Source organism: Physeter macrocephalus, chromosome 11, assembly GCF_002837175.3.
Source record: "Physeter macrocephalus isolate SW-GA chromosome 11, ASM283717v5, whole genome shotgun sequence".
Lineage (NCBI taxonomy): Eukaryota > Metazoa > Chordata > Mammalia > Artiodactyla > Physeteridae > Physeter > Physeter macrocephalus.
In genome coordinates, this window is record NC_041224.1 from 172,609,694 (window position 1) to 172,629,759 (window position 20,066).

The window sequence follows — 20,066 nt, forward strand, 5'->3', positions numbered from 1 at the left end:
AAAAAAGACATAACAATTGTAGATATTCATGCACTCAACATAGGAGCACCTCAATATATAAGGCAAATGCTAACAGCCATAACAGGGAAATCGACAGTAACACAATAATAGTGTGGGACTTTAACACCCCACTTACACCAATGGACAGATCATCCAGACAGAAAATTAATAAGGAAACACAAGTCTTAAATGACACATTAGACCTGATAGACTTAATTGATAATTACAGGACATTCTATCTGAAAGCAGCAGAATACATTTTCTTCTCAAGTGCACATGGAACATTCTCCAGGATAGATCACATCTTGGGTCACAAATCAAGCCTTGGTAAATTTAAGAAAATTGAAATCTATCAGTCATCTTTTCTGGCCACAACACTATGAGATTAGAAATCAATTACAGGAAAAAAAATGGTAGAAAACACAAACACATGGAGGCTAAAAAATATATTACTAAATAACCAATGGATCAGATAAACCCTTAGCCAGGCTCATCAAGAAAAAAAGGGAGAAGACTCAAATCAATAAAATTAGAAATAGAAAAGGAAAAGTTACGACAGACATCACAGAAATACAAAAGATCATAAAAGACCACTACAAGCAACTATAAACCAATAAAATGGACAACCTGGAAGAAATGGAGAAATTCTTAGAAAAGTACAACCTTCTAAGACTGAAACAGGAAGAAATAGAAGATATGAATGGACCAATCACAAGTACTGATATTGAAAATGCGATTAAAAATCTTCCAACAAAGAAGAGTCCAGGACCAGATGGCTTCCCAGGGGAATTCTACCAAACATTTAGAGAAGAGTTAACATCTACCCTTCTCAAACTCTTCCAAAAAATTGCAGCAGAAGGAACACCCCCAAGCTCATTCAATGAGGCCACCATCACCCTGATACCAAAACCAGACAATGATATCACAAAAAAAGAAAATTACCGGCAAATATCACTGATGAACATAGACACATAAAACCTCAACAAAATACTAGCAAACCAAATCCAACAACACATTAAAGGGATCATACACCATGATCAGTGGAATTTCTCCCAGGGATGCAAGGATTTTCAATATCTGCAAATCAATCAATGTGATACACCACAACAACAAATTGAAGAATAAAACCCATATGATCATCGCAATAGATGCAGAAAAAGTGTTTTGACAAAATTCAAAACCCATTTATGATAAAAACTTTCCAGAAAATGGACATAGAGTGAACCTACCTCAACATATTAAAGGCCATATATGACAAACCCACAGCGAACATCATTCTCAATGGTGAAAAACTGAAAGCATTTCCTCTAAGATCAGGAACAAGACAAGGATGTCCACTCTTGCCAGTCTTATTCAACATAGTTTTGGAAGTCCTAGCCATGGCAATCAGAGAAGGAAAAGAAATAAAAGGAATACAAATTGGAAAAGAAGAAGTAAAACTGTCACTGTTTGCAGACGACATGATACTATACATAGAAAATCCTAAAGATGCCACCAGAAAACTACTTGAGCTCATCAGTGAATTTGGTAAAGTTGCAGGATACAAAATTAATGCACAGAAATCTCTGGCATTTCTATACACTAACAATGAAAGATCGGAAAGAGAGATCAAGGAAACAATCCCATTTACCACTGCATCAAAAAGAATAAAATACCTAGGAATAAACCTACCTAAGTTGGCAAAAGGCCTGTCCTCAGAAAACTGTAACATACTGATGAAAGATATCAAAGATGACACAAACAGATGGAGAGATATACCATGTTCTTGGATTGGAAGAATCAATACTGTGAAAATGACTATACTACCCAAAGCAATCTACAGATTCAATGCAATCCCTATCAAATTACCAATGGCATTTTTCACAGAACTAGAACAAGAAATTTTACAATTTGTATGGAAACACAATAGACCCCGAATAGCCAAAGCAATCTTGAGAAAGAAAAACAGAGCTGGAGGACTCAAACTCCCTGACTTCAGACTACTACAAAGCTACAGTCATCAAAACAGTATGGTACTGGCACAAAAAACAGAAATATAGATCAATGGAACAGGATAGAAAGCCCAGAGATAAACCCATGCAGCTCTGGTCACCTAATCTATGACAAAGGAGGCAAGAATATACAATGTAGAAAACAGTCTTTTCAATTAGTGGTGCTGGAAAAACTGGACAGCTAAAGGTAAATGAATGAAATTAGAACACTTCCTAACACCATACACAAAAATAAACTCAAAATGGATTAAAGACCTAAATGTAAGCCTGGATACTATAAAACTCTTAGAGGAAAACATAGGCAGAACATTTTTGACATAAATTGCAGCAAGATCTTTCTCAATCCACTTCCTAGATTAATGAAAATAAAAACAAAAATAAATAAATGGGACCTAATTAAGCTTAAAATCTTTTGCACAGCAAAGAAAACCATAAACAAAATGAAAAGACAACCCTCAGAATGGGAGAAAATATTTGCAAATGAAGCAACTGACAGGGGATTAATCTCCAAAATATACAAACATACAGCTCAATATCAAAAAAACAAACAGCCCAATCAAAAAAATGGGCAGAAGATCTAAATAGACATTTCTCCAAAGAAGACATACAGGTAGCTTAAAAGCACATGAAAAGGTGCTCAACATCACTAACTATTAGAGAAATGAAAGTCAAAACTACAATGAGTCATCACCTCACATTGGTCAGAATGACCATCATCAAAAATCTACAAACAATAAATGCTGGAGAGGGTTTGGAGAAAAGGGAACCCTCATCTATAGATCAATGGAACAGGATAGAAAGCCCAGAGATAAACCCATGCAGCTCTGGTCACCTAATCTATGACAAAGGAGGCAAGAATATACAATGTAGAAAACAGTCTTTTCAATTAGTGGTGCTGGAAAAACTGGACAGCTAAAGGTAAATGAATGAAATTAGAACACTTCCTAACACCATACACAAAAATAAACTCAAAATGGATTAAAGACCTAAATGTAAGCCTGGATACTATAAAACTCTTAGAGGAAAACATAGGCAGAACATTTTTGACATAAATTGCAGCAAGATCTTTCTCAATCCACTTCCTAGATTAATGAAAATAAAAACAAAAATAAATAAATGGGACCTAATTAAGCTTAAAATCTTTTGCACAGCAAAGAAAACCATAAACAAAATGAAAAGACAACCCTCAGAATGGGAGAAAATATTTGCAAATGAAGCAACTGACAGGGGATTAATCTCCAAAATATACAAACATACAGCTCAATATCAAAAAAACAAACAGCCCAATCAAAAAAATGGGCAGAAGATCTAAATAGACATTTCTCCAAAGAAGACATACAGGACTACCCAAAGCAATCTACAGATTCAATGCAATCCCTATCAAATTACCAATGGCATTTTTCACAGAACTAGAACAAGAAATTTTACAATTTGTATGGAAACACAATAGACCCCGAATAGCCAAAGCAATCTTGAGAAAGAAAAACAGAGCTGGAGGACTCAAACTCCCTGACTTCAGACTACTACAAAGCTACAGTCATCAAAACAGTATGGTACTGGCACAAAAAACAGAAATATAGATCAATGGAACAGGATAGAAAGCCCAGAGATAAACCCATGCAGCTCTGGTCACCTAATCTATGACAAAGGAGGCAAGAATATACAATGTAGAAAACAGTCTTTTCAATTAGTGGTGCTGGAAAAACTGGACAGCTAAAGGTAAATGAATGAAATTAGAACACTTCCTAACACCATACACAAAAATAAACTCAAAATGGATTAAAGACCTAAATGTAAGCCTGGATACTATAAAACTCTTAGAGGAAAACATAGGCAGAACATTTTTGACATAAATTGCAGCAAGATCTTTCTCAATCCACTTCCTAGATTAATGAAAATAAAAACAAAAATAAATAAATGGGACCTAATTAAGCTTAAAATCTTTTGCACAGCAAAGAAAACCATAAACAAAATGAAAAGACAACCCTCAGAATGGGAGAAAATATTTGCAAATGAAGCAACTGACAGGGGATTAATCTCCAAAATATACAAACATACAGCTCAATATCAAAAAAACAAACAGCCCAATCAAAAAAATGGGCAGAAGATCTAAATAGACATTTCTCCAAAGAAGACATACAGGTAGCTTAAAAGCACATGAAAAGGTGCTCAACATCACTAACTATTAGAGAAATGAAAGTCAAAACTACAATGAGTCATCACCTCACATTGGTCAGAATGACCATCATCAAAAATCTACAAACAATAAATGCTGGAGAGGGTTTGGAGAAAAGGGAACCCTCATCACTGTTGGTGGGAATGTAAATTGGTACAGCCACTATGAAGAACAGTATGGAGGTTCCTTAAAAAACTAAAAATAGAGCTACTACATGATCCAGCAATCCCACTCCTGGGCATATACCTGGAGAAAGCCATAATTTGAAAAGATATATGCACCCCAATGCTCATTGCAGCACTATTTACAATAGCCAAGACATGGAAGCAACCTAAATGCCCATCAACAAAGGAATGGATAAAGATGTGGTATATATATACAATGGAATATTACTCAACCATAAAAAATGAAATAATGCCATTTGCAGCAACATGGATGGACCTAGAGATTGTCATAGTGAGTGAAGTAAGTCAGACAGAGAAAGACAAACATCATATATGATATTGCTTATATGTGGAATCTAAAAAAAAGGGTACAAATGAACTGATCTACAAAACAGAAATAGAATTACAGATGTAGAAAACAAACTTATGGTTACCAGGGGGTAAGGGGGGGAGGGATAAACTGGGAGGTTGGGATTGATATATACACACTACTATATATAAAATATATAACTAATAAGGATCTACTGTATAGCACAGGGAACTCTACTCAGTACTCTGTAATGGCGTATGTGGGAAAAGAATCTAAAAAAGAGTAGACATATGTATATGTATAACTGATTCTCTTTGCTGTACACCTGAAACTAACGCAACATTGTAAATCAACTATACTCCAATAAAAATTTTTTAAAAAGCTAGTTTAAGTTTGTTACTTTAATTAATATGGTTGTGTCTTTAGAGTTATCAACATTAAGTATAATACTTTTAGTGAACCCAATTTTAATATAAAATTTGTTAGCAAGAAATATAACTTGGTGTGATAAAATTTTCATAAGTAAATTAAATGTAAATGCGATGAGAGTTTTTAGGTGAAATCTAAGAATAATTGTGTTTTTTGGTATAACTACTTTAAAATAGTTTCACCAAATCTTTTGATACCTTGAAAAAAACTTGTTTTGTTTCAGAAACTATGTAAAATTCTTGGAAAAGTAATACATCCTGGTATAATGTTATCAGTCATAAATCTAGTTACTTTCTTCAAATGTTGTGTCACAGAAATACCAAGTTTTCTTGTCAGTTTCATTATAACAAACTCTCAGATCTTAAATATTGGGTATTTTTAAGTCTTTTTTCATTTATAGAGAGTTATTGTTTACACTGCTGCTTTTATAAATATGTTTCACCTTCAGAGAGATTCATAGGAAGGACTCTGATACTTCCTCTGGAGTACAGTTTTCTGATAAACTTTCAGATCATAACACTGAACTGGATAAGAATTTACAGAACTTGAATGGAGAAACTGATGGCTTCATAAAACTGGGAAAAAAGATCAAAATCAAGAATTAAATTCATGGGAATGAGTGAACTGATGAAGATGATATTAGTTTGTATGACTTTTTGGTTTAAATATTGCCTATTTTTTAATGTTTCATTCTACCAGATTTAAGTAATCCTCTTCTCTCAAGACATCTATGACTTGCAGCATTTTGATATTGTATAGCTTTGTAAACAAAGATGAAACATTTATCTTTTTCTCCCCATCTGAACTCTCCAGGACTCAGAAACTCTTAATGACTATTCTTATTTTCATGGCAATTTTGTCATTTAAATTCAAAATAATCTGCTCTCTTTAGAACAGGACACAATTGGAAAAACATTGATTTATTACCAAGGCTTTGTATGGAATGTCATATTTAAGAGTATGCATACATTCCGATATTATCATCCAGCTTTAAGGAACTAAGATTGACTTTATGTAGCCAAAAATCCCCTTGGAAAAACAGTCTAGTACTTTGCTTAGAGGGTTCCCGGCTGTCTAATCAGGTGAGTAAGGAAGGTCACTTCCTGGCAATTGCAGGAAGCTCAAGATATTTTGGGGATATCAAGAAGGGAGGGATTCACCTAAATCTAAAGGTATTGCAGGCAAAGTCTGATGGCAAGTATATGGCTTGGCTTTACTGGGCTTGAGAGGCCTTTAAAGGTTCATTCTGAGATTCCTAATGAAAAGTTCCAGGAAAGCAGATTTAAAAGAGCTTATGTGATCAGTTGCTATTTTTGTTACACTTAGATAAATAAACAGGACAAGTTTATTGATACCAGACTTATGTTAACAAAAAATTAATCTTAACTTGGCAATATTTGGTAGAATGAGGGTGATTTTAGAGAGAAAAATTATGGTTCAGTAATGTGCCTTTGTGGATAATAGATTCTGGTGCTGTTAAATGTTTTTGATGTTTTGGTATTACCTGTAAACTGAACTAGATCCTGAATTCTTCTAGTTTCCTCCAATATCTGGCTCTGACTCTCCAAAGTACTGTTTCCAGTTTGTCCTCTAATCTTTTTGACTTGGAATCATTGAGAAATAAAACTGCCCTTTTTCTGAAGCCAGGTAAGCTAAAATTGTACAACTTGATATAAACCTCAGGGAAATCACCATAATAGCTCATGTATAGACAATCTTTGTGCCTGTTGCTGTATAAGTCACTCAGAAAGATTACCTAAACACACAATGCCATCATCAGAGACATTTCAAACTGCAAAAAGAGACTTAAACCTTGACATCTAGAAATCTTTTTCAGCTGGCTCCCCTCTGGACTTGGTGCCTTATTTTAATCAAGATTGCAACTAGTCATGCTAATCATTTTTCTAATCTGTTCTCTGTTGGTTTTAAACTTCTTATGTTTTATATCTGCCATTGTTGTACTATGACAGCCTCCAGGAGAATAATGATAGCTTGACATCTGGAGGTGACTGATTACTCCCGTAAGATTCCTCCTGATGAAGATCCATGAATTTCTCCTATATCGGGTGCTGCCTAAGACTTACTTCCTAGATGGCTCCTTATTGCTCAAATGTGGCCATAAGCTCTCTAAAAGCATATCTCCTGCACAACCACCTCTTTTCCTCCTCCATGGGACATGATTCTCTGGGAATAAGTCTTCCCAGCACCAAAGAAGTCCACGCTGAGGCCAAGTAAACAAATGGTTGATCACCAGTGCTTTCCCCCAAAAGATCTTGAACATAAGGGGGAAATGTGCACAGAAAGTCAAGAATTAAGAATTGCGACGTATGCACATCTCTGCTCCAATGGGTTCTGAACTTTGACCAATTATTTTCTTAATATCGACATCCAGAACATCTGCCCAGTCTTCAGACTCAAGATACATATCAGACCCTTACCCTAAAGTAATTTGTGGCTACCTGTCTACTTATTGGAACCTTACCCTTAAAAAATCATGACAGTCTATCTCTTAAGGACAATTATTTCCTTTCTTGTGTCAAAGTCAATCATAATTCTTGCCAGATAACATTAACAGCCTCGTGGGTTTTGTCTTTATAAGCTCCTGACTCTCTCTCTTCCTTGGAACACTCTTTTGCTTTTACCTGAATTGGTACCTTCCAAACTGCAATTCCTGAGACTCTAAAAAAACTCGTCTTGTTGCAGAGGCTTCTGTGTTTTCATAGTCTGCACAGTCTGCTCCCCTTCACCTGCTTAGGCTATGTGGCTGTGCCCCATCAGCCTGTAAGGTGTATATGAATACTTGGGGAGATTATCAGGAGACGGATTCCATATTAGTAGGTCTGCGGTAGGTCCCAAGAGTTTGCTTTTCTACAAGCTCTCTGCGGTTGGTCTGCAGACCACATTTTGAATATAGCAAGGGTGTCAAAGCTCTATCCCTATGGGCAGGGATATCTCTTAAGACACCAGTAGGCCATTAATATTTCTTTTTTTTTTTCCCTTTTGTGTGGTTTAGAGATATTGCCAGGGTCCCCTGGACTCAGAGGAGGGAATGTTCAAAAAACATTGCTGACTCAAGAGGTCAATATTCTTCAGTGATCCTGTAGCCTCAGTGGCCTGTACAGAGATGACCTGGAGGGGACCACTTCAAACATCCTCAGAGTTACTTGGAAAAAGTGGAAAAATTTTCTCCCTTCACATTGACTGGAGGTTCAGGCTAAGTCATTTCAGTTTTAAGGAAAATGAAGGCTCTCCTGAGGCCAGAGAATTTGGGAACGCTCGGGGAAAATGTTGGGACAATGTTAGTAGTGATGCCTAATGGCCATTCTCATTTTCTCTCCCCTCCCAATTTTTAGCTAGGACATGGCACCCAGTGTAGAATATTGACTGCACTGAGCAGCTTCCTTTGCAGCTAGGTGTGACCATATGACCAGACTCTGGCTGGTGGAACAGAAGTGGAAATAACATAGATGACATTTAGAACATTCCATTCAAAGAAAAGGGTGTGCTTTTACCTTCCCCTCTTGCCCTTTACTGGAAGGTGGACACAGCAACAACCCATCTGGGACATGGCAAATAAACATGAGGAATGGCCGAGCGGCAAGATAGAAGGAGCCTGAGTCCTGACAAAGCGGGACCACCATGTCAACCCACTGCCTGCATCTGGACGTACATGAGAGGGAAATAAACTGCAGTCTTGTTTCAGCCCCTATGTTTTTTGGATACTGTGGAGCTTAAAAATATGTAACTATTCTGGAACTATTTGGTGTTTGAAAGGACATAAATTGTCATTTCAGGAAGGATGGGACCAAAATCTTCTTAGTCACATCAATGCTTTACAGCCAACAAATATTTACTAAGTAGTAAAAGAGGGAAGCGCTGTACAACCCTCCAACCAAATCCTGTCCTACTAGAGCTTACATTTAGTATTATTACACTTAATATTTATAGACACCTCGGTCAGGGAAATTTTGTATCTGCATTTCAGAGGCAAGGAGATTAATGTTGAGGGATTTACAGTAAATTGTTTGAGGTCACACCAGGTGAGTAGTACTTTCTTGATTCAGGTATTCAGGCTAAAGCCATACCCTCACCACTAAGCCAGTGGTTTCCAAACTATGCTTGGGGGAACCCCCAGGGGTCACAGAGGTCTGTCAAGGGTTGTCATGGAGGAAGGGTTGTGACTAAGAGGGGTAAAAGGGAAGTATTTTCCCTTGAGCTCTAGAAAGGCCTGGGATTAGCTCAAAGACGAGTCTAAGGAGACCTCAAGGCCAGGGATGAAGGTCAACCAGCTCTTAGGGTGAACCAATAGTGAAGGGGTAGGGACAAAGGCCAGGACACAGCAGGCCTCCAAAGACAGATGGCGCCAGAGACCAGAGAACCCTGACACTTGCGCTCTCAACACTCAGCACTGAGGCCTTGGGGCTCACATTGCCTCTCTGGGAATGTAAATCGAGCTGTAGACAAAGTGCATCACCTACGAAAAACGTATCTGAGTTTGGGTTTGGACATTCCTGTCACATACAGACAGGTGCACACACAGACACAAATCAAAGAAAAGTGACTGACAAAAGAAACACAAAATAATGTTTGGTGGGCTTGTCCCAGCGTGACACAATTCTAGGGGATATTTCCCAATGTCCTTCTCTACATTCTCAGGGTTTTTATGTGGTCCTCAGTGAAGTTATCATAAACATGGGGAAAACTAACAAGACCAATATATTTTTTTAAAGATCAATAGTCAGGGATATTTTTCAATGTCCCCTTTTGTTTATGTTCTGAGCGTTCACACATACTTAAATGAGTTTTCTTAAATAGGAGAAAACACTCTCAAGGGAAATTTTTTTATTTGTTTATCTTCAGTTTTCTTTTAAGAGACAAAAAGTTAGCGATTTCTGTAACTAGGTCGTTCAAATAGATCTAATAAATCCTGTTATCAGAAATGATCATCTGCCCGTTTCCAGTCTGAGGACAGAACACTCTGCTGTCCCCGCAGACATTTCGCAAGCAGGGGAGGAGATCTTTGCGGGATAAATAGACAGCAGCGCCCATGAAAATCCAGCATCCCAGGCAGGTGGCGGCTCTGGATCCACTCCACGCATCCTGCTCTCCCAGGCAGTTAATCCGTGATGCTCCCACACTGAGAGCAAAGGGACTCCCTTTCCAGGGTGGTTCTAGGACCCTGTACGGGGCCTGTGGAACGTGAGGCAGGAGGGAGGTGGGGGGACTTATGTCCGATGCTGGGAGTGTTCTGCCTCCTCTGAAGACCAGTCCTCTCTCTGGGTGTCACTTTTCATCCTGCAAAGGCAGGGATATGCTACCAGGGCTTCTGGGGACATTTCGGCCTTTGACTCTGGGGGATTCTGACTCGAGCCAGCTGTGCACCCCGTACAGCTGTGCATCCACCGTCAGGGTCAGAACCTCCCTGAGGGCCGTGCGGTGCGTCTGCTTGCCTGGCACAGGTGATGCTCTCAGAGAGCCGGTGGATGGGATGAGCGCACAGTGTCCTTCTGGGCAGAGGCTGCGGGGTCTCTAGGGGAGTTTCCTGGGCTCCACTGTCCCTATAGGGTCCCCAGCCAAGCGGACAGGAGGGTGCGTCTGTCCAGCAACTGAAAAGACAGACTGCCCAGAAACAGAGCCAGCTCTCCAATCCAGCCAAATAAAAAAAGCACTATTTCTCCAGGAATAATTTTGGAGGAAAACGTTTAACTCTTTTTGAAAGAAACGACTGCATTGGCACTGAGGAAACTAAAAGTTGGGGCAATTGATCACCTCTGTCCCCAGCTTGTCCTAAGGCCTTTCCACTGGCCTCTTGATGAGACTCAGCTCAGCTCCCTCCCCTTCACCCCTTCCTCCTCTCCTCTCCCCTCTCTTCCCTCTCCTCTGCCTCTTTTCTCTCTCTCTTCCTCTCTCCTCCCCTCCCCCCCAGCAGCCCTCTCTCTTCTGAACTCTGAGATGAGGGGCCAGAGGTTGAAGGTAAGTAGTCCTGTTTGCTGAGGTCTCCAGCTTTGAACTCAGCCTCTCTTGGACTTTCATGCAGTAGCTCTGTCCTCTGTCCCCTGTCTTCAGGGATCACAGCTCTGGCTTGTAGGGTCCTAGAGAGGGTGGCATGTGGAGGAGATGACACCTCTGGAACTCCTCTTATGAAGCCAGCACCTTCATACTTTATGTCACCTGAGCCATTCAACATGGGCAGAGATGGGAACTGAGGCTCAGAGAGGCTCAGTCACTTGTTTGTCACCACACAGCACTCACAAATGGCCAAAATGAAATCCTTGCCCAGGACTCTGAGACTCTGAGCCCACCCTGCTTTCTCCCCATTAGGAGGCCTTTCCAAGCTTACGGTGGAATCAACCACCATGGGTCCACCTGCCAGGGGCTGAAAAGAACACTCTACCCTCCTTTGATCTTTACACCAGCACTTATCAGGGCCACACAGGCTCCAGCACTGCCCCCGCTGCTTGTGGTGGCCTCTCTCACTGAACCCTCACTGCGACGAGGTACCACAGTGAGAGTGCCCCCTAATGTCACACACTTGTCATCAAGAGGCCGGGAGAGGTGCTGTGCCCTCTGACTCAGTCCAGGGCTCCGTCCTGGGGGGCAGACAGGGGACATAGTGGAAATGGAGCCCCTGCTTCCTAATCTTCTCTGACGGTGGCTGCTCTCCCAGCAGGAGGGGGGATGGGTTCTCACTGGACAGCACCTCACACCCATCACCACCTTCACCCCTTGGAGTCAGGCAACCCAGGCTTCTCACCCTCGCTCCTCCACTTGCTTGCTGGGTGACCTTGGAAAAGCCCCTTTCCCTCTCTGTGCCCAGTTTCTCCATTGGGGAAATTGGTAACAATTACAAGACTTGCTTCAAAGGGTGAGAGGGAGCCCCCAAAGCCTTCTCATGTATGTCGGGAGCCCAGGAGGGTGCCTAGAACTGGGAGGTCACAAAGCAGCAGAGGCAGAGAGAACAGAGACCACGTGGGGACAGTGGGTGGTGGGTGGGACATCATCTGACACACCGAGACTTAAAGGAGCTTTGCTTTTCAGAGATGAGGGCAGAGGGCATGTGGCCCCTCCTGGCTCTGGGGCTCCTGGTGGCTGGGCTCTGCTCCAGTGTCCGCTGCCTCCCAAGGGGCGGGCTTCACCCGGAGGATGTGACCCCAGAGGACAACACAAAGGGGCGCCTGTGGGCGACCACACATTCGTCTCCGGCAACACCGACTTTGCTTTCAGCCTCTACAAGCACTTGGCTTTGAAGACCCCCATTGAGAATGTCATCTTCTCCCCGCTGAGCGTCTCCATGGCCTTGGCCTTCCTGTCCCTGGGGGCCCGCGGACCCACCCTGACGGAGATCCTGGAAGGCCTCCAGTTCAACCTCACAGAGACCCCCGAGACAGAAATCCACCAGGGCTGCCAGCACCTCCTGCAGATGCTCGGCCGACCCAGCAACCAGCTGCAGCTCAGCGAGGGCAACGCCGTGTTCGTCCAGGAGCAGCTGAAGCTTCTGGACAAGTTCAGGGAAGATGCCGGGCGCTGTGCCCCTCCGAGGTCTTCTCCACCGACGTCCGGGATTCCGACACTGCCAGGAAGCTCATCACCGACTCTGTGAGGCATAAAACGCAGGGGAAAATTGTGGAGTTGTTCAGAAACGTTTCCCAGAGCACAGTGACGGTCCTGGTGAATTACGTCTGCTTTAAAGGTGGCTGCCCTGTTTAATTCCGAAGGAAACACACTTTTGGTTTCGTGTCTTCAGGGCTATTGCTGTCCAGCCGCTGCCAACTGTGTCGTTCGGTAAAACATTATAGAGCAGGCTGCTCCCGGCTGAGCGGGGCTTAGGCTCCAAGGCTCTGCCTCGATCATAGGCTTTGTCTGTTTCGGGGTTTTCTAAATCACAGCTGACTGTGCGGGACATAAGTGCAGGGGAGCCACTAACCCTTTGTCTGTGCCGGAGGGAGACTTTTTATTCTGACTTAAACTTGCCCGGCTGCCAGAAGGAAGGAGTTTTGGTCTCAGCTCTCTCCAGGGTGGCCGGGAGCTCCAGGTTCCTCCCTGATGAGATGCTTTCGGACACGCTCAGGAAGGCCTCAGCTGTGTACACTGTGGGCTGTGTCTGACGGGCTCCGTCTCAGGGGACTTTCCGGGAGCTCCAGGTTCCTCCCTGATGAGATGCTTTCGGACACGCTCAGGAAGGTCTCAGCTGTGTACACTGTGGGCTGTGTCTGACGGGCTCCGTCTCAGGGGACTTAGTCTCTGGTGGTTGAGGTGAGGCTGGTGGCCGTCATCTGACCCCCAACATACTAAGCAGTCAGAGTTCCCCGTGAGCGAGAACAGGACAGTGGAGGTGCCCACGGTGACCACTGGGGGCCGGGAAACGCCTTCCTTCCGGGACGAGGTGCTGGCCAGCCCCGCGGTGGAGCTCAAGTACCCCAGCAAAGCCAGCGCGTTCCTCGTCCTCCCTAAGGAGGGCAAAATGCAGGACCCGGAGGTCGAGTTTCTCCCAGAGACGCTGAGGAGGTGGAGAGAGTCCTTGCAGCCCAGCTGACTGTCCCCAGGACCCGGAGCTGTGGGCCCACCTGCCTTCTCGGCCCTTCCCCTCTTCCTGGACTCCGGAGCCCCAGCCCCCGGGCCTCAGTAATGTCCAGGGGCGGGGGCAGAGGTGGGAGGGCCCATCCAGGGGTGACCTTGCCCTTGGCTGCCTGCGTGGCTCTGGGCCTGAACTGTGCCTTCTCTAAGATGGTGACGTCAGAGGGGGCGGGGCTGAGGGTCCTCTGACACCCGCATGCGCTGAGTCATGAGGCACCTCGCACAACGCCCCCACTCGTGCTGTTCTCTCCGTGGCTCCACCTCTTGCAGGTGGAGGGGGGCAGATGGGACTGGGATCAGTGGGGGCCTCAGGTGAGACAGGCGCTGAGCGTCAGCTTTGCACTGGCGAAACATTAATTCCCTCATTATTCATTCAACCTTTCAGCACTGGTTGAATGAATTAATTAAGATCAAGCTATGTCTCAGGGACTAATTTAGACTCAGAGGGTAGGTCAGCGAATAAAACAGTGAATTCCCTGCCCTAATGGCACTTACTTTGTAGTTGGAGGAGACAGACAGGAAATAAATATAATAAATTATTTGGTACTTCGAGAGGGGAGAAATGGGGAGGTGGGGAGAGACAAGCACAGTAAAATCATGAAACAATGGGACGGAAGCGGGGTGGATACACACGCCATGAAGCCCCAGGGCCCCAATCTCCCCAAGAAGCCCCCGTCACTGAATGCTCCATCCTCTTGCGGGGAGACCCGCGCCGCCTCCTCTACTGACCCCGCCCTGCCCTCCTGGTCCCCGTGTGGCTCCGGCTTCAGCCTGGCTCACAAGGCTGCGGGTCCATGTGTCCTCCCGGCAAAGCCAGCGACTAGCCACGGTCACTAACACTGTTTCCTTTAAGGACCAGGAGCTCCCGTTTCTCCCCAGACCCCAACCTCACCCCATCTCTCCCTTGCCCTCATTCAACCTTTCAGCACTGGTTGAATGAATTAATTAAGATCAAGCTATGTCTCAGGGACTAATTTAGACTCAGAGGGTAGGTCAGCGAATAAAACAGTGAATTCCCTGCCCTAATGGCACTTACTTTGTAGTTGGAGGAGACAGACAGGAAATAAATATAATAAATTATTTGGTACTTCGAGAGGGGAGAAATGCGGAGGTGGGGAGAGACAAGCACAGTAAAATCATGAAACAAATGGGACCCGCAAGTAGTTTGTGATCGTAAGCAGGGAGGCGCTTAGGTGGTGTCTGAGGTGAGGGATTGAGCCGTGTGAATATGGTGGGGAAAAGCATTCCTGGCTCAGGGAACAGCCAGTGCAAAACCTGTAAGACGGGAGGGAGCCTGGTGTAGTTGAGGGTTAGTGAGGCCAGAGCAGCAGAGCAGAGGAAGTGAGAGGGAAAGTTGGGAGAGGTCAGGACCCCCAGGGGGGATTCAGGTCACTCGGAGCCTGGCAGACCCCTCGACTCGCCCCCTCTAAGGGAATTAGAGACTCATCACAAGGTTTTGGGCCAAAGAGTGAATGATCTGAGTCATGTTTCCAAAGGATCACCCAGGTCGTCCAGTGGAGAACAGACAGCAGACAAGCATGGCGGCAGGGAGGCCAGCCAGGAGCCCAGTGCACTCATCCAGGGGAGCCACTGGGGGTGGACCAGGAAGAGCCGGGAAGGGTGGGAAGGGGTGGGGTTCTGGATAAACTGAGGGCAGACACACAGGCCAGGACATGGAATTCAGGAGACCAATAACAAGGGAGACAGCAGACGGGGAGGCACTTCTGGGCCCAGTGTCTGCAGGGGGCCTAGGGGAGGGTGTGTGGGCAGCTGCGCAGGGGCGGGGTAGCCCCAGACCCAGAGCGCCACTCGCAGGCTCACACTCCCCCGGCCACTGCCTGTGCTTCTCTGGGGCTCAGCTCCCTACTGAGAGGGGAGGGGCGTCCTTGACCCACTGTCCTGAGTGGGAGGTTCTGCAGATCCAAGGGGGCAATGGGTGTGGAGGGCACTTTATATACCGCAAGGGGCGAGAGACCTGCCTAGACGTGATATTGAGGCTGCAGTCCCTTCCCCAACCCCTGTCCAGGGCACTGGATGCCTTGGGGCTACCTGACTCTCAGCCCCACCTCACTGCAGGTCCCAGGAGACCCCAGGACATGGGACCCACCCTCCCCCTGCATGTACTCCCTTCCCAACCCTTTCCTTTCTCCAATACCAAGAGTTACCACAGGGCGTGGGCTCAATGAATAGTTGTAAATGGATAGAATATTCATGGGACATCTTTGATTTACAAGCACTGGTGGAACAAGCAACTACACATTCCTGGGGCGTCCTTGACCCACTGTCCTGAGTGGGAGGTTCTGCAGATCCAAGGGGGGAATGGGTGTGGAGGGCACTTTATAAACCGCAAGGGGTGAGAGACCTGCCTAGATGTGATATTGAGGCTGCAGTCCCTTCCCCAACCCCTGTCCAGGGCACTGGATGCCTTGGGGCTACCTGACTCTCAGCCCCACCTCACTGCAGGTCCCAGGAGACCCCAGGACATGGGACCCACCCTCCCCCTGCATGTACTCCCTTCCCAACCCTTTCCTTTCTCCAATACCAAGAGTTACCACAGGGCGTGGGCTCAATGAATAGTTGTAAATGGATAGAATATTCATGGGACATCTTTGATTTACAAGCACTGGTGGAACAAGCAACTACACATTCCTGGCCCTTGGAGGCCGCTCACTAAGAAGCTGTTGAATGAATGGATAAAGGAGGGGGGGGGGGGGGGGAGGGGGGGAAGGGGGACTACAGCAGGAATAGGTACCTCCCTGCCCCCGAGGGACTCAACATTTAATGGGAGCCTCAGCCTCCTCGTATTTGGCATCTGTAAGCGCTGACGCCGTGACAAGAGTCTTAGGGAGGCCTGGGGGGTGGGACACAGGGTCTGTTGCTCCCAGAGCCTGCTGCCCCCTCTGCGCAGAAGCAGACGCGTCCCTGCCCTCAAGGAGCTCACAGGGAAGACAAGATAGAGATGCTGGATTGGTTGGTTCAGGTCCTCAAGGCCCTTGAATGCAGCCCCCAGCCCTCCCCGGCCCGCCCAAGCCCCTTCCCGGCCCCTCCCCTCCCCACAGCCCACACTCAGGCTGCCTCTGTGCTGTGGGGCAGCCCTTCTTTCTTCCCTCTTTCTTGCAAGTGCATCCACCTGCCTCCTGGACTCCTCTTCACCCAGTCAGCTCCTTCCTCTCCTCCGGCACTCAGGCTCCATGCCACCTCCTGCAGGAAGCCTTCCTGGTGCCCTTGGAGCAGCCGCCCCAGCACAGTCTTCCAGCTGCTGGAGTTAGGGTGTTTCCCTCACCCTACAGGCTTGCAGGGGAGAAGCAGGGCCAGGTTTGGGGCTGGTGCACTGCCTGGCATGTTAGACTCCTGCAGATGGGAATGCATAATTAACAGATTAGGAGAGTAAGCAGGAGGGGTGAAGAAAATGTGGGAAAGACTCCTTATTTCCAGTGAGAAGCGGGTGGTTGGAGCAGAAACCAAGGAAGACCACGCCGAGACGTGGGAGAAAGGCGGGCTCTGAGTCCAGCAGACGTTCAGGTTTATTTTTCTCATTTCCTAGAACAAAAGTTCACCTCCACCTTCCAAAGTTTTCCATCTCCAGCGATTACGATCTGGAAGACATCCTTCCCCACATGGGCATGGGGAAAGTCTCCCCCCGACAGCTGACCGGGGGATTAAAGATGCAGAGGCTCTGGTGGTTTCCCGGGTGGGTGTTTAAACTTTGCACAGTTCATCTCCACATGGGAGCTTTGCAGGGGAGAAGCAGGGCCAGGTTTGGTGCTGGTGCACTGCCTGGCATGTTAGACTCCTGCAGATGGGAATGCATAATTAACAGATTAGGAGAGTAAGCAGGAGGGGTGAAGAAAATGTGGGAAAGACTCCTTATTTCCAGTGAGAAGCGGGTGGTTGGAGCAGAAACCAAGGAAGACCACGCCGAGACGTGGGAGAAAGGCGGGCTCTGAGTCCAGCAGACGTTCAGGTTTATTTTTCTCATTTCCTAGAACAAGAGTTCACCTCCACCTTCCAAAGTTTTCCATCTCCAGCGATTACGATCTGCAAGACATCCTTCCCCACATGGGCATGGGGAAAGTCTCCCCCCGACAGCTGACCGGGGGATTAAAGATGCAGAGGCTCTGGTGGTTTCCCAGGTGGGTGTTTAAACTTTGCACAGGTCATCTCCACATGGGAGCTTGAATGATGAAGGCCAGCCAGACTTTTGGGTAAACTTGAATGAGTAAAATAACTGTATTTCTCTTTACTCAGTCACCCTCCCCGGACTCCTCAGAGGGGCTTGGTTACAACCATCCCGGGGGTGGTTCCACCTTCCCTGCAACATATCGTGACATGGAAGCCCATCTAGCGGGAGGTCCTGGGGTGGAATCAGCTGTGAACCCCCGTCTCGCGCTCCAGCTTTTACTGCCTATGCGATAAATAATTCAAGTCCTGTACCCCTCACTTTCTTCATCTTTAAAAGGAGCATGATAGTTCTTGGCTCATGTGCTGTGCCTAGCAGAGCAGGTAAGAGGTAATAGGTACTAACAACAGCTACAGGGCCATCGTGATGGAAATACACTAAGAGCACAGGACAAGAACACCAGGGGCCCTGGTACTGTGATCCTAGAAGCAGAGAAGTCAGGGTGAATGGGGGAGGCTGGGCAGCCCTGCAGTCTCCCCTGCACCCCACCTGCCAGAGGACCTGGTAAAGGAGGCCCACGTGCCGAGGGGCCTGACCTGGTAAAGGAGGCCCACGTGCCAAGGGGCCTGCGGGGTCCGGGGATGGGAAGCCACATCCTATGCAAAGTAGCCGAGGGCTCAGGGGCATTTCCACTGGGGCAGGAGATGAGCAAAAGCCGTGCACACCCATCTGCTGCTTCGACATGGAGGGACTGTGGACAGTTGCCTGTGAGAAAAATGCCTTGCCTTGCCCCTCTCCCCTAAAATGGGGGGTGTTTTGGACTCAGACAGACAGGGATCAAGATCAGGGAAGCCCTGCTCTTTTCCTCTCTGATCCTGGGCCAAGCGCTCCCAGCCTTTGCCTGCACTTTGCACATCTGCGCATCACGACCATGAACCGGCTGACAGGCTTGTTGGGAGAAACAAACAAGTTGAGCAGTTTGACAGCACAGTGGCGGCCAGCGGCAGAAGGTGAATGAATGTCGGTCCCCTTAGAAGCACTCAGGCAGCTGCTCGCCTCCCACCCACCTCGTCCCTGGTGGGTGATGCTCTGGTGTCCCCACAGGTGGTCCACAGCGCTGTGCTTGACGTGGAGGGCATGGGAGGAGCTGCTGCCATGGGAAGCAACTTGATCTACAAGACTGGAGAAGGGATCACTATGCATTTCAACAGGCCCTTTGTGTTTCCCGCACTCAGTAAGGACACCCAGAGCATCATCGTTTGGGGCAGTCACCAACCCCAGGCAAGCCTAGAGCTCCCCTCTGAGTGGCCGGTCCCCTCGCTAAGGAGCTGGGTGCCCAGCTCCCTGGGGGCAGCCTGGCCCCTGTGCCCCGAGGAGCCCCCTGCCTGGTCCCACCTGCTCACCCTTGGGAAGGTGACAGTGACTCTGCTGGGGGTTTCACATGCCCAGAGAGTCTGTGTCCTGGTTAGAAGGACGCTCTGAGCCCTACACCAGCAATAAACCACCTTCCTTGGACTGGACTCTCTCCTGAGTGTCTCCACGCTGATCTGCCTGACTCCATGCTCCTGCCAGGGCCTGGGCCCTGAGGCCAAGCCCCCCGACGTCCCACACACGCTAAGCCCACCCCAGACTCTGGGCCCCTCTGCCTCAGCCTCACCAGCCAGCCCAGGAGCAGGCTTTGTGCTTGTGACCAAGCCCACTGGACCTCAGGCCCAGGGCTGGGAGGGGCCCCTGCTGCCCGGTGCCCACTTCCGGGGGCTCTGGCCCTAGGTCCAGGTTCACTCTTCCATCCCCCAGGGTCCAGGATGTGCCCTCGTGCTGACCTTGCAGGGGCTCCGACCCTGACCTCTTCTGGCACAGCCCCTGGACCCCTCACTCCTGCAGCTGAGCTGGGCTTCCCCCCAGGATCTCCCCTGCTCCCCTCCAGCACCTCAACCTGGGAGACCAACTATTTCCAGGTTCCCAGACGAGCTCCTCCACCACCTGACGAGTTCCACATGCTCCCCTGACAGAGGATCCCCCTCAGCAGCCAGAACGGGAGTATGGGAGCGAAAGGTCAATAAACACATGCCTGCAATAAAAGGAACCCACATGGTTCTTCATGTCCCTCATGTGATCAGGGCCTGTGTCATCTCCAGGAAGATCAGCTCCCAGCATAAATGATGACGTCACCCACAACTGAAGGGTTGAGATCTCTCTGCCAGGCAGCCTGCTCAGACCTCTACCTGGAATAACCCGTCTAGTCCTTGAAATGATCACATGAGATACTTGCTGTTACTCATCCCATTTTACCTATGAGGAA

At 46.9% G+C, this 20,066-nt stretch overlaps 1 pseudogene across 1 annotated transcript; it reads left to right on the forward strand.

Annotated features, from left to right (window-relative positions):
- Window positions 1–12,125: 12,125 nt before the first annotated feature.
- Window positions 12,126–19,534, forward strand: LOC102987374 (serpin A3-8-like; annotated as a pseudogene). The gene is made up of 5 exons (XR_008618680.1): window positions 12,126–12,771; window positions 13,367–13,605; window positions 17,637–17,777; window positions 18,799–19,045; window positions 19,337–19,534. The product of XR_008618680.1 is annotated as a serpin A3-8-like (transcript).
- The last annotated feature ends 532 nt before the right edge of the window (window positions 19,535–20,066 follow it).